The sequence below is a fragment of the Triturus cristatus genome, chromosome 7, assembly GCF_964204655.1.
Source record: "Triturus cristatus chromosome 7, aTriCri1.1, whole genome shotgun sequence".
Classification (NCBI taxonomy): Eukaryota; Metazoa; Chordata; class Amphibia; order Caudata; family Salamandridae; genus Triturus; species Triturus cristatus.
The window spans coordinates 1,499,675,588-1,499,691,723 of NC_140590.1; positions in this window are offsets into that span (position 1 = coordinate 1,499,675,588).

A 16,136-nucleotide genomic window follows, 5' to 3' on the forward strand; every position below is an offset into this window, starting at 1 on the left:
CCGAACCAACGGTGGCTTGAGGTTGTGCTCGTATAACAGGGTCTTGTCAGTGGTGATGAATATTCCCAAGTACCGGAACCCGTCCTCCGCCACCTTGATCGGGCACGTGTCCGGGAGCCTCGGAGGGTCACCCCGCAAGACGTAGAGATGTGATTTGGCCCAATTGATCCGGAAGCCAGAGTTGCGTCCGAAACTGGCAAACATGTGGAGTGCCACAGTGAGCGACCTTCGTGGCCTGCAAAGGTACAGGAGAATGTCGTCGGCGTAGAGGGATATTCTATCCTCCCACCCTTCCGTCCATGCTATACCTTTTAGGTAGACGTCCTGCCTAATCCAGGCCGCGAGCGGCTCTGGGGAGAGGGCAAAGAGAAGGGGAGAGAGGGGGCAGCCCTGCCTAGTCCCTCTTTCAAGCGTGAACACCTCGGACAGCTTGTTGTTAACCAGTACCTGTGCCAGGGGTTCGGTGTATAATAAACGCACCCAAGCTATGAATTGAGGTCCAAATCCTAGTTTGCGCAGGACTGCGAACATGTACGGCCACTCTAAGGTGTCGAAGGCCATAGTGGCGTCCAGGGAGACCACCACTGCGTCCTCCTGCAGTCTGTGGCGCTGCCCCAGAACGCCGTGTAACCGTCTAATGTTGAGGGCCATGTTAAAGTGGGGCATGAAACCTGATTGGTCCGGATGGACCAACGAAGGAAGCACCGCCTTGAGCCTGTTGGCCAGCGTCTTTGCCAGTATTTTGGGCTCCGCGTTGAGGAGCGAAATTGGCCTGTATGATGCATAGGAGTCTTTGGGTTTCCCCTCTTTCGGGATTGCCACTATAGTCGCGATGCGCTGATCACGGGGCAGCACCCCCATCTCCTTGCTCTGTTCGAACATGAGTTTCAAGTACTTACTAGTGACGTCAGGCCGGAGCTTGTAGAGCTCTATTGGGAGGCCATTTGGTCCGAGAGCCTTACCAGGGCGAAGTTCCCCTATTGCACGCTGCAGTTCGGCCTCAGTGATCGGGCTATCCATAGCCTCCCGATCTTCTTCCGAGAGGGAGGGCATGCGAATGTCGGTTAAGAGGACCCTGGAGTCCTCCTCCGGCCGGTCCGACTCACGCCTATAGACCTGCTGGAAGTGTCTCGCAAACTGTTCCACTATTCCCCGGGGTTCTGTCACTACAATCCCAGACTCGGTGCGTATTTCAGGCACCACCTTACTGGCCTGTTGTTTTTTCTCAAGCCAGGCTATCAATTTCCCGGCTTTATCGCCCTGGTCATATATCCTGCCTAGCTTGTGCTGCGCCACGGTATGGGCCTCTTGGGTAACCAGCGCTCTATACTCCGCCGCCTCCAACTGCAGTTTGTTCCTAACTTCCCTGTCCCCACCCTCCGTCGCCTCCCCCTCCAGAACCTCCAATTCCGCCTCGATCGTAGTAACCTGCAGGTGCCGCTCCCGCCGTCTGGCCGAGATGACCGAGAGCGCCTCCCCTCTAGTCACGGGTTTAAATGCCTCCCATAAGGTGACAGGGGAGTCTACAGAGCCCACATTCTCTTCGAAGTACTGTGAGATGGAGTTGGACACATGTTTTCTGGTGTCCTCATGTTTTAAGTGCCAAGCGTTTACGGGTGCTATGCAGCCCTCCCGGTGATTCCCAAATACGATGTGTGTACGGACCGGTGAGTGGTCGGAAATACCTCTAGGCAGAAGCTCTGCCTCCAGGACTGTCATATCGTGGTGCAGAAGGGTAAGGATATAGTCTAATCGGGAGAATGAATGATGCGACCCCGAGAAGAAGGTAAATTGGGTGTCCGTAGGGTGGAGCAGGCGCCAGACGTCAGTAAGTCCGAAGGTCTCAAGAAATTCCGCCAACCACCCCTGCCCCCGGGGGAGGTCGCGGGGGGGCTGCCTATCTCGGGTTCCTGACATCACGGCATTAAAGTCCCCCCCCAGCATCAACTGACCCCCGGGAAGGGAAAGGAGCAGCGCGCCCAGATCCGCGAAGGCCCGGGCCTGGAGGCCAGGCGGGATGTATATAGAGAGTAGGTTAAGCGTGCGGCCCTCCCACCGTCCAGAAACCGCCGTGAAGCGGCCCTGTGGGTCAGTTTTGATAAGGTCTATATGGAAGGGCAGTGAGCGACGCAGGAGAATCCCCACCCCCCTTGAACCGGAGGTGAAGCCAGAGTGCGCTGCCAACGTGTAGCCACACCTATTGAGGGCCTGGCAGACATTACGCATCAAATGAGTTTCTTGCAGTAGCACTACGTCCGGCTGGTGCCGCTTGAGAAATTGTAGAACTATAGTACGTTTAAGCCTGTCTCCTAACCCGTTAACATTCCAGCTGAGGACTTTTAGGCTCTTCTCCCATCGACTATCCATAGCCCTTGCTTCGCAGGGTGCTTCGTCCCACCACCCCAGTGTTCCGGCTGACTGAGTGGCAACATAGTTCGTGTGACCATAAATGAACCCCAACTCCCCACCCCGCCCTGATTCCCACCCCACAAGTGTACTCAATACCCGCGGTCCGGGACCTGACAACCCGTACACTCCTCCCTCCCCCCCAACAACTGTCCCCAACATCCCTACCCCCCCTTGCAAAACAAACCCCCCCTCCCTGCCCCCTGCTCCGTGGGCTCCAAACTACCCACTGCCCCAATTAGCAGAGCGCCTGTCGCCCAACCCTACCCCGGTGAGAGCCCACCGAGGAACTCTACGTGGGAAGTTCGTGGGCCAGCCCCCTCCTGGCCGCCCGTGGTGCCCAATTCACTCAGCCCCCCAGGCCCTAAGTGCATCTGCTAAATAGTGAGCCCGGCTCAGCAACCGCGGGCATGCAGTCACAGCACCTCGTGGAGCAAGCCAGTCTTACAGTCAACAACTTTAATACTTTACTGTCCGACGGCTTCTCAGTCGAGCGTTCGTGGGCTCATCTCGCTGCGTCGTCTCTGGGTGAGTCCCAGCGGGGACTATTCGATCTTGAACGCCAAGAAAATGGTTCATTTTCAAGCAAAGTTGAGAAAGCAGGAAGGTTAATAAAGCAATTGTGAATCTGTTCTAACAAAGACAGACCCCATTCTGGCTAATGTAACATTGAGAATTATGGGAGTGTGGATGCTTTTGCTTACTCAGGGTGTAGTCTTCCACCCTCTTCTTTTACGTGAATCTTCTCTCTCCATCTAACGGACTACCCTCTCTCTTCACTAAACTGTTAGGGCTGTTGGAATGTTTCCTGCTGTAAATGACTCCCCCATCTTTCTGACACTCACCCTGCCAATCGCTGAAACTTCCAATTAGAAGCACAAGCTAATAGAAAGAATGGCAGCCAGTCACTGACCTCCACCACACCCTCCTCTTACTGGCAGTTGATGATGATGGGGGGCAACCCTGCGCACTACTCACTGCCACAAACGTTGGTCCAGGCCTATCTACAAAAGGGCAACGGGTGAAGCACCGAGGAGGTCGAGGGGTGCCAGGAGGGTGGAGTGGCGGAGTTCTCCAGAAAGCACACTCAACGCGTCCGCTTCCCTGTAATTGGCTTGTATGTGTGGTGAGAGGCTGTTGGGAGAGGCAATGGAAGGGGTGGAGGGAAGTGATTGTGTGCAACAGTCCAAGCTGCAATTCTTCAGGCTGATGACTCGGAGAGAAATTGTTAGTAGCCGTGGCGGATCCCTCGGGGGTTCATTAAGTGAATGGCTCTCCACCATCGCCTCTCGGCTATGACCCGGAAGCCTTGCCATTACTGAGTGCACGACGGCCTTGTCGTCTTCTCTCATGAGCGCCTTTGTCATACATTAAAGACACACACACAATATACAGATGCATTCAATTAACGTGAATTGACCACAATAACACACATGGACACCCCAACCACAGAACCTGCACAATAGACGGAACAAACCAGCTTTTTATAACCAGCATTAATAAAAAAATCGAGTGCTTGTTCAAATACTATAGAAAAACCTGCTACGGAAATTAAAGACAACGAGAAGTTAACATAAGTAGCTGCTCTGAGCAGATCACATTGTAACTTTATTCACAGCATGCAAATTAAAAGAAGTCAGCGATAAAGTGGCTTTAAAAAAAAATACATTGGTGAGGGGCCGTGCGGCGTTTTTAGCTTGAAATGTGATCAACACTGGAAGAGGTAGCAGGTCACTGCCCATTAATCACTGCTAACACCTGAGCACTCTCGCAGGAGTCTCTCACTGCGTAATACCAGTGCTAGCGAGGCAGATGAGAGGTATCGATCGACCGTCCTTCCAATCCGTGACTCCTGGCGCTGATCAGCAGTGACAGAGGGCATTGGTCCTGGATTGGTGATATGTCCTGAAGATCAACCGGCTCAGAAGTGGTCTGGCCTCCAGCGAAGGGTGAGATGAGTAATCAGATGTGAGCATGCGCCACTGACGAGGAGTTAAGCCCCGGGTCACCATGTGGGACGCGATCAATCTCGAAGCGCGAGCTTCATCAGAAAACCTGCATGAGGCACTTGCTGCATTCCAGGTGCAATTGACGAGCCTCTGTTTAAATACTGGATGGAACCTGGTAAATTTTACTGAAGAGTTACTGCTTTCAGCTTGTTTTTCAACGTGCGCTTTGCGATTTGTAAAATATGCCGAGACTGGACAAGGCTCGTGCTCTTGGAGAGCCAGTATAAACTGGGGCCTGGCCTGACAACCCGTTGCAAAAAGACCCATTTAGCATGGCGGTATTGAACAGTAATTTACGTTTCTATCCACACAATGAGATCTGTCGAATGTGCTCGACATGAAATGGTGTCAGTGTATAAACAGGAAAAAAAACAAAATTTAGAGCATACCCGTCAACGTCTTGCAGTCGCCGCCAGCAAGACGGGCGGGGAGGGGAGAGGATAAGCAAGACGGTAATTAAAATAAAATAAAAAACCTACCTTCCTCTGGGTCACATGCACCGCCGCCTCAGCTCTTGCTTCTCCTGGCCTGGTCTGCATAACGTTTTACTTAGGCAGCCTCCTTCCCCTCCCCTAAGCCAATCACAATGCTGCAATGGCAGCATTGTGATTGGAGCGGTGCAGCGGACAGTGCCCCAGCCAGGCGCCTGTAGAGGCCATTTTCTCTATGTAGGCTGCATGCAGCCTACATAAAGAAAATGTAGAGTGCGCATGACTGGTTTGGTCAGCCCAAACAGTCAGGACCCACAACAGTGGGCAAGCCACTCCCCCCTGCCCTCAAGCAGGACCGCTCCCCCAACCAGGCACTTCGGCTTTCTCGCAGTGTGAGAAGCAGAAACATAAAATGGTAGTTTTACCATTTTATGTTTCTGCTTGGCAACACCCCCATGCCCCAATAGAGGAGCCACCACTGGCAGAGAGGGACTATCCACTTGCTTCTGGTTTTAGCATACAGGGGCAGAAGAATAACAATTGTTCATCAGTTTCTACAACAGATTTGCAACAAAAACAATGGTGTGTCCCCAACTTCGCACCCTCCCAGGAGGCAGTAAAGTCTGCAAACGGATCAGTCCCATATGTGTAGTACAGAAGCACTAAAGTCTAAAAATTCCTCCAGTTTCTTGATGGATTTATGGAACAAAGAGGATCTTGTTAAATTACAAATGTCATCTTGGTGCTCCTTGCAAGTAGCAATTTTCTCATCAACCTGTTTTTTCACTATTTTTGCATCCGATGCTTCTATAAAACAGGGTTCTTCTCAGAAATTTTCCAGGGCCAGGTCACTCCATCCTTTTTCACAAAACCTAACCATTTTATTTTTAAAACTAACTTCATTCTTAAGATTTCTGCAAGCTCCTCTCTGTAGTGGCACAATTCGCTGCTACTTCAAATAAGTATCCAGTATAATAATGATCTCAGTGCAGCCAGATGAGCTATTTCATAGATGCCTAGAGCCAAGCATAGTGGCACTAATGGCGCTCCCCTTCCCTAGGCCAGTAAGAAGCTCTGCAAAAATTATTTTCAACAAAATGCAAATAATCCATGACACAATGACCCCATACCTCAGCTCCATAGAGGACCGCCCACTTGCTTGAGTCTTGTACATTTCACAGCTAGAAGAATTGGGGACCAGGTAGCTTTTTGGCAAACCTTCATATAGCCCCAGCTCTATGTTTGACCGCAATTTAGCTTTTTAAGATCCCTGGTTCCTAACACCTTGATTCTGTAAACCGAATACCTATATAATCAAACTCCTTTACCCTTTCTAGTGGCTCGTTCCTCAATCTGATGAGACCCCTTGCCTTAGATCTCCTTGAGTAGGTAATAAACTTGGTTTTGGTGGCATCAATTACAAGACCATACTCTACACAGACCTGGTTAAAGCTGTCAATCAAGTTCTGTTAACCCTGCATGGTTTTATCCAGCAGGAGTGTGTCATCAGCAAAAACAAGTACCAGGATTTTATGTACTGCCAAGGTGGGGAAGTGATTGACACAATTCAACAGTTTACTTACACAGTTGTTAATGTATAGAAGAAAACATGTCAGTGCTAAAATGCAACCTTGGCACACACCTTGCTCAAATGGAAAAGCCTCAGTCAATTTCCCACTCATACCACATAAACCTTGGTAAATTTTCCCTCCTGGAGGTGCATAACAATATTTAATAAGTTAGGAGAGACCCAGATCCCTCAAAGAGCCTCCCATAATTTCTCCCTGGGCACCAGATCAGATGCAGAACTGAGGTCTATGAATGCCACAAAGCAGTCACCCTCTCCTAAGTCCACTGTTTTCCATTAGGCCAGAAGAAACTGAAAGGCCTGATTAACAGCACTAGTTTTGTGTGTATAACCTCCCTGCAAATTCAAGAGGATATTGTTTCCCTCACACCAGCCTAGAAGCAGTTATAACACCTGTTTGCCAAAAAATGTTTGTAAGTTATCTATACGACTGATTGGGTGGTAATTAGTGGGGATTTTGGAATTCTCTTTCTTGAACTTGCTCACTTTGTCACTGGATTCAAGTTAGCTGTTGCTGGTCCCAGGATGCTCGTTTCCAGTCCAGGGAAGACCTGGCTTGGCAGTTTGGGCTGGACTGTTCCCATGAGGGACAGGGTCAAGACTGATTTGCATATGACTGGGTCTGAACTGCGGTGGCGAAGTGAGCTAAAGAACGATGATGGATTCAACCCAGATCTGAGACAGGGGTCAGTGTCCGAAAAGTTTCAGCGCTCCGTCCATCATCTCTTTGTGTTTGCTTTATTCGGCCTAAGTTGGCAGGGTATGCGCATTCGTGAGTCCCTTGCTCACTTTGCCACTGGATTCAAGCTAGCTTGGCTGATGTGGGGTGTTCCCCCAAAACAGATCCTAGTATGTTTGTGTCCAGTCCAGGGAAGCCCTGGCTTGGCAGTTCAGATTGGACTATTCCCATAAGGGACAGGGTCAAGACTGATTTGCATATGGCTGGGTCTGAAATGGGGTGGCAAATTGAGCTAAAGAACGATGATGGATTCCACCCAGATCTGTGACCGGGGCTGAGGGTCTGAAAAGTTTCAGTGCTCCATCCATTATCTCCTTGTGTTTGCTTTGTTCATCCTAAGTTGGCAGGGTATGCCCAGACGTTGGTCTCTTGCTCACTTTGCCACTGGATTCAAGTTAGCCTGGCTGATGAGGGCTGTTCCCCCGAAACTAGTCCCAGGATGCTTGTTTCCAGTCCAGGAAAGACCTGGCTTGGCAGTTCGACGACTGTTCCCATGAGGGACAGGGTCAAGACCGATTTGCATACTGTTGGGTCTGAACTGGGGTAGTGAAGTGAGCTAAAGAACAATGATGGATTCAACCAAGATCTGTGACTGGGGTGAGTGTCTGAAATGTTTCAGCGCTCCAGCCATCGTCTCCTTGTGTCTGCTTTGTGTGCCCTAAGATGGCGGAGTATGTCCAGACGTGGGTCCCTTGCTCACTTTGCCAGTGGATGCAAGCTAGCCTGGCTGATGAGGGGTGTTTCCCCGAAACTGGTCCCAGGATGTTTGTTTCCAGTCCAGGGAAGACCTGGCTTGGCAGTTCGGGCTGGACTGTTCCCATGAGGGACAGGGTCAAGACTGATTTGCATACGACTGCTTCTGAACTGGGGAGGCGAAGTGAGCTAAAGAACGATGATGGATTCAACCCAGATCTGTGACTGGAGGTGAGTTTCTGAAAAGTTTTAGCGCTCCATCCATCATCTCCTTGTGTTTGCTTTGTTCTTGTATACTGCACATCTGTACATTTAAATGCAAAAAGGGACTACAAACCGTATACGGAAGAGAAACAAAGTGTCTTTCCTGCGTTCACACAAGTTAACTATGTTACTTGAAGAGCGAGAGACGGGTTGAAACCTGCAAAGTCTACATTTTAGCCACAAGAAATGTTCTCTGTCAATTCAAAACGCTTGTATATTTTATATATATATATATATATATATATATTTATTATATACAATGGTTTCACAATATATTTTTACAGTTCCACTTTTTCGCATAATTTTTTTTTTCTGGTTTGTAAATGAACTTGTAACTAATTAAAACAGGACAGAACTTAAAAGAGGAGTATTTTCATTTACAAATTGTGCATGGAAGCTAAAAATCAGCATTCTGTCGACCCTGTACACCAACATAAGCAACAATCCTGAAGCGCATGGCAGCAGAATTACTAGCGGGCACACTGTAACTTTTGAGCCCACTCCAATGCATTTGTTCAACCACCTATGTTTCCTGGAATAAAAAAATTCTATGTATGTCAATGAATTGGTCACCTATCTTACCCCTAATGCTTGCAAAATTTCAACTCAGAATAGTTGGCTGTGAATTTGAGGGGCCAGATGGTAAAGCAATGTTGTCTACGTCATCCGCCCATTCATGATCAACAAGTTCAATAGGTGACCATTCAACCTTTTCTCTTAAATCACTTGAATCGGAAATGCTATTTTGTAGGGAGCTAATCTCACAATCGGACACTAGCAAAGGTATTTTACTTTGGAATAGACTTGTTGATGCACAGTCTACAAGTGGTGACTTATTCTCATGTTGCATAGTGCTTGGAAATGTTGTGGGATTTACTTCAGGGTGCAGTCAGTTAACCTGATAAACAAAAGGGGAAATTCCTGCTTAGACTGAAATATGTGAGTGGGGGTCATTTCAGTGAACGATGAAGCAATAAGGGAAATTGCTACACAGACACATGCCCATGCCTCAAATGGCGATAGAAGAAGGCCAACAGGAGGAGAGATATATTAGGTCCTGGCACATCCAATTGCAAACAGTTCGCCAATACATTTTCAACAATGTTGGGATAGCTACAATTTGCAACAACACAGTCGTCTTTCAAGGATATTTGTAAAGGGACCAACCCATCCTTCCCTCCTTACCATCAGAATTTGCAAGGATTCTGAATAAGATAGGCCAGCGTAGATATGCAACCAATGTAAAACCTTATTTTTAAATCGGAAGACTGACTCCTCTGCACTATCAGCTAAACAAGGTACATTTGACAACATAATCATGTATGGACAAGCATCAGGGGGCATGTTCATCGATATTGATTTTGGTTCAAAGGACTGGCCAAACCTCATGCATGTTAATGTCCCGCCCAAAAAATCTTCTTCCTCCCCTCTTCCCCCTGCCACACCCACTTTTGCCTGTTCACACTAGTCACACTGGGGTGATTAACTGGCATGTTGGGTAAAAGACGACTTTCTGCCAACTTGGCAGGGAAAATCTCTTCTAGAGAGGGCCTTTCACTGTATGTGATGTCCACAATGTGGGAAACAACAGGTAGCACCACCATCGGTTGTTGCATGACAGAGAGAGTGTTTATATTACTTAGCTCTAGTTCAACTGCACCCAGACAGTCGTAAACTGGCTTCAGTTTTCAGATAACAGCCTCTATGAGTTTTTTTACAAAGGTCCATTACTGTCTCAATTGATTTATCCTTATCTATCACTTCAGTGGTTCTGCCAGAGGAAGACATAGAAGCAACAGCCTCTTTGATTTAGTATCTGTTTCAGTTCTTTTCCTTTTCCCAACAGATCCCTTGGGTGCCCCACTGCATGGTTGCGGATGTTTTTCCTCCGGCTCTACAATGAAGGCCGAGCTCTAACAGGTGGCTGTGGCTCTTGAATCAGTAGGCATTGTTGCTGGAGAGGACAGAGCTGCACAAGGAGGTGGGAGAGGAGGGGAAGAGAGTGACAAACGACATTCAGCCAGCATTATTTCTTTGTTGATGACTTCAAATACCCTCTCTAAGAACCCATCAAGAGTGGTGGCAGGATCATCTTTAGAAACACTCTCCCACGGCTTCCGCTTCCCCATTTCAAACCAGAAACTAAGGGCAAGATTTTGTAGAAAATAAAGAATAATCGCAGTACCTGGAGCAATCTGCATATAAGAGGGGTTGCCCAGCCCAGCTTTCCCGAGTGATAATGGGCCCGCTCTTGGCCCAAGTCTTTACCCAGGCACATCCTGTGTGTGTCTGTTCTGCTTGGGTTTTCGGATCAGATAGAACCCGCTCAACAGAGCCTCTCTAACCCAAACTAGAACGTTACCCCCTCCCTAGGGCCTATTTACACCTAAATAACCACATATATGTACCACCTAAGGACAGGGAATTCCTACTATATATACCAAAACCTACAAGTCACAGCCTCGCGGTCCCAAACGGACCCAGGACTTCCTGCCCAGACGGCAGCCACAGCCTCGCGGTCCCAAACGGACCCAGGACTTCCTGCCCAGACGGCAGCCACAGCCTCGCGGTCCCAAACGGACCCAGGACTTCCTGCCCAGACGGCAGCCACAGCCTCGCGGTCCCAAACGGACCCAGGACTTCCTGCCCAGACGGCAGCCTTAGCACGAGTTCATCCTATCATTACCACGACATACAACAAGGGAATTAACAACAAGGGAATCAGTGTTACTATGTATCAGATCACACAAAGACGGCTAGTTGAGCACAACCTGTTCCCCAGTTCGAGGGGCTCCTTTCTCCCTTATTCAGTTACCACCTACCTGATCAGGATTAACATCTGTTCATGTCACGTCACAGCTGACTAGAAGAATAGGTTACCCTCTCACACAAGAACACGTAGCACATATTGCTTTACTACAAACTGAATACTTTATTTAGTTATTACATGCACACTCACGGAACATAATACATATCACATAACCTGCAAAGAAAAGTGAAAGATTAAGTTGTACACTCTAATAGTAAGGGGTTGACATCACCTTGGTCGTATGTAGCCTGCACTCAATGGTCATCTAGGTTCCCTTCTCGTCTGCGCCTCGGCTTCGCCTGGAAGTCACACCTCCGCAATCACGGGTTTACTCCCGTCTCCCTCTCCGAGTCACTGGGACCTCTTCCTCATCGGCTACTCTCTTCTCTTTGGAATATCTATTTCTCGGTTTTTCTCCACCTCCAAGTTTGTCATCTGTCTTCCCTGGAATAAGTAGCAGCTTTACTGCTAACGGCCAGGTGCCGCCTATGGACTAGAAGCAAGTGCCAGTATCTGCCTCAAACTTTTACTAATATAGATGTGCATTTCCTCATGGAAAATTCCAGCCCGTAACCTGCCGCCCACCAAATTCTTGTACCTCCCCGTGCCAAGGACACGTTCCCAGCCGGCCGGCCTGATGTAGTGTCTTCGGCATGAAGAAAAATACAATCCTTCGATAAGGGCCGGCCTGAACCGGTTCTCTCCAAGCGAATAACACCTCCTAACTAAAACACTGCCTATGACCTAGAAACATCCCAAGCTGCCAGAGCAGGAGGAAAGATGGAGTCTCTCCCGTTTAAGGCCTACCAGGCCTGAATTCAGCACGGCTCCATGAAATACCCTCACTACAGAACAGATTACCCCTAATGCTAACGAATCTATCCCCTAGGATATGTATGCAAACCCTGATCTATGGGGAAGAACACAGGATCATGTCGAAGTGCCTAATAAATAGGCTTTATACACTACTCTAACCCTTAGACTTGAATGGAAAGAGACTGAAGTCACCTAAATCACCCTTCAACACAATAAGAACGGAAAAATCGAGCAGTACATTTCACCCTTGACTTCAGTCTATTATACATTCATTAAATGGAGCTAACATCTGTGGAAGAATAATATGAAACAAAGCTAACTGATCTATGTCTAGTACCAAGTGTGCAGAATTGAAATAATGAAGGAATACACTGAATAAAGCAACAGATAGAAATCAAAACAGCAACAGCAATCAAAATACCACCTAATATTTGGCGTAGCATGTGTATATCAGGTAACCAATTAAAGAGCCAGTCAAACCAGCCCTGGTCAATGTGTTTTCTAACTTCTTCTGTTAAGTCACGCAACTTGTCGATGTGAGCACGAATGGATTGTGTATGGTCAGACAAGTTAAAACAACAGAGACCTTCGAAGTCCGAGCAATCATGTCCATGTTTAAGCAAAAGATAATCAATGGCTGCTCTATTTTGCAAAATGGCCCTACGTTCACCCTGGGCGTCTAATAGCATATCAGACAAAATTGTAGAAGTATGATTAATAGATTTCACCATCCAGCAGGCCATTTTCCCAATAGATTTGGCATTATAAACCGCCAAAGCAGGAACACCAATAATTAAAACAGCTAAGCTAAGGTATTCAGACTTGGAATATAAATGCAAAGATGGGTCACAATCCTCCTGTAACATTACAGTATCTCGAAGCACACGGGAGTTGGCATTCGGATGTGATGCGAACATCAACAAACTGAGTCTCGTAATGGCACAAGGGCCTCCGGAAATGTTTGCAGGGACAAATGGCCAGGAAGTATTACCACATGAGAAAAGCCATCCGGCAGGTAGTAACATCGTGCGATAGTGACTGGGGGTAACTACCAAACTATTACAAGTCATATTGTTCTGAACTGAAACACATGTGGTCGGTGTCCTTTGAAAGCACAAAGTCCGTTCGTGAGCTGTAAACGAAGTGGCGCCTTTTAGTTTTAGGCGCAGACATTCAGAGATCGCACTAGGATTACACGTAAGAAAGAAGCACAAATCACCTTGTGTGATATTATAAGTAAGTATTTGGGACTGGATGGGGGTTTGCTCGTTCGGCAATTCAATACATAGGGGGCAATATACATGGGTAGCAAAATCACCCAGGAGAATATTGGGACGGGCCTTCGAGACATTAAAAATCTGAGTTAAAGTTTCCAATGAGGCGGGGACAGCAACCAGACAGGTCGCCAGAATATCATGTACAGATCTCATCGGTGTCAAACAGAAGTGAGGGGCGTCAGTCACCCTCTTAGCTAGTGCGGTCCAAAAGTTCGATGATGAATCCCATGCAGCGAAGGAACGCAACACTCGGGTTCCCAGTTCATCCCGGGTTGATAGGATCCCTCCTTTCTCGTCGTACCAGTCCGAAAACAGTCCGGCTCCGACACATCCTGCAGCAACAATCCAAAGAATGATCTGAAAGAGAACCAAATACAGGCATTAATCATTCTCGTAAATAACATTTATCAGCCGGGACCGCTTCCCAGCTATCTTTCCCTGGTCTCATAACCAAAATGGTATTGTCCTGACCGGTGGCAATGACCTCTGCTTGTTCAGGGGGATTCTTAGGCGACTGCACCCAAACTCTGGCCCCAGGATTATCCGTGGAGCCATAACCTTTCTGGCCACGTACAGTTAGCAACGTTGGAGCAGTGCCTTTCATTAATACACCACTGAAAACAGGCATTATGAGTAATTGAGCCACTCGGTCAGTGCGATGTATCAGTAAGTCAACCTCACTGCTATTCAGCAGGAGCACCTTAATCTCTCCCTGATAATCACTGTCGATAATTCCTCCAAGCACCTGAATGCCTTTTACAGCCAGCCCCGATCTAAGGGCGATCAATCCGAAATTTCCAGGTGGTATCTGAACACCAACACCTGTCTCTATGATGACTCGATCTCTACTTTTTATAACAATGTCATCCATAGCATGCAAGTCTAAACCTGCCGACCCTGGGGTCGCTCTACATGGAGCCAAAGCTCCGGGAGTAATTTCCCAATACATCACAGTTTCTCTGATTTCATTAGGCATAGCCTCAACATTCGGGGGAAACAAACGCATAAGTGGAGATTCAGCATTTAAAAAAGGAGGATTATTCAAAATCAATAGTGCTTGGGGCAAAAAGTCTCGCCAATTTTTATACTTGTCATCCGTTAACTTACGCAGCTGGTCCTTTAGCAGGCCATTCAATCTCTCCACCAGGCCCGAGGCCTGTGGGTAGCAGGGAATATGGAATATCCATTCAATATTGTTTTCCGCACAGAATTCCTGTACCAATCTTCCACGAAAATGGGATGCATTGTCAGATTGAATTTGGAATGGCACACCATAGTACATCATAATTAATTCTAATGTTTTAATGGTATTCAATTGGGTAGCTTGCTTACAGGGAAGGGCTACCAGCAGGCCACTGTATGTATCAACAATAGTGCAAACATATTGACAATTCCTACTCATGGGAAGTGGACCAATGTAATCGATCTGCCAAATTTGAGCGGGCAGTTTGCCGCGATGTAAATGACCTTTAACAATTTGGGGCACCTTACGCCGTCTGATATGCTGACAAACGGGGCAGTGTAAAATAACATTTTTGATTAAATCTAAGGGAATATAAATTCCTCGATCAGCAGCCCACCTGCTAGTGGCCTTCTCTCCAAAATGTCCTGCCTTCTGGTGTGCCCATTTCGCCAATCCCGCAATATCAGAATCTTGCCTGTCCACCACTGCCTCAGCAATTTTAGACTTCTCATCTGCAATGTTATGAAAAAATTTGTCAAGAGAATCTATCGGGGTGTGAGCGTCCACATGGAAGATTGTAACAGTACTCTGTGGGAGCATCTCCCAAATTTCTTGCCATAACTCTTTTCCCCATAATTCTTTGGAATGTAACTTCCAATTATGGGAATGCCAAGTTGGCAACCAAACAGCCAGTCCATTGGCAGTAGACCAAGAATCAGTGAAAATATGACATGTACCAGGTAACTCTTGTTTCAAAACTTGGTAAACAGCGTAAAGCTCGGCAAATTGGCTGCTTTTACCTTCACCAGTTGTGCTCAACAATTTCTGTGTGATCGGATTATAGGACACCGCCTTCCAGTGCCGTGTCATCCCTATAAACCTCGCTGAACCATCAATGAACCAAACATGGTTTCTTTCCGCTGCAGACAAATCATCAAAAGGCTTACCCCACTTGACAGGAGACTCCTGTGCTAAAGGTACGGAACATTCACTCTCAGTCTCAGTCGATGGCGCTCGCGCCACCTGCTCATGTAAAGAAGCAACTCCTTTCGGGCCCACACGTGCCCTGTCTTGTATGTACCATTTCCATTTAATCACACTCGCCTCTTGAGCGTGTCCAATTCGGTGAGTTTTCGGCGAACTCAGAACCCACTGCATGATAGGAATATCCGGACGCAGAACTATATCATGTTCCAAAGTCAATTGCTCGGTATCCACCAGAGCCCAATAACAAGCAAGTAACTGTTTCTCAAAGGGTGTGTAACGCTCACCAGCATCAGGTAACTTTTTGGTCCAAAAACCTAACGGTACTTTACTCCTGCCTTGTTTCTGCCACAAACTCCAATTTGCATAAAGGCCCTGTACAGACACATTCAAATCCACGTAACCATCACGTACAGGCCATAAATCCAGAGCATGTTGAATTGCCTCTTTTGCCAGATTAAACACATCTTGCTGTGGTTTATCCCATTCAAATGCATTCTTTTTACGCGTGACCCGGTACAAGGGGGCCAATATTTGACTCAAATGAGGAATATGCTGGCGCCAAAAGCCAAACAGACCAATGAAGCTCTGGGCTTCTTTCCTATTTCTAGGAACTGCAAAATCAAGAATCTTCTGTTTAACCTGAGGGATCACTTCACGGTGCCCTTCATGCCAATTAATACCCAAAAATTTTACAGCCTGGGACGGACCTTGCAATTTATCTGGGTTGATTTCCCAACCTTTCTCACGCAGGCACTCAATGACTCTGTCTAATTGGGTCTGAACTTCCTCTTGTGTTTCGCCTTGGATCAAAACATCATCAATATAATGACATATCTGAATTTGGGGATGAACCGGTACCTCAGCCAAATGCTCTGCCACCAGCCGGTGACATATCGTAGGACTATGCACATAGCCCTGGGGAAGACTTCTAAAC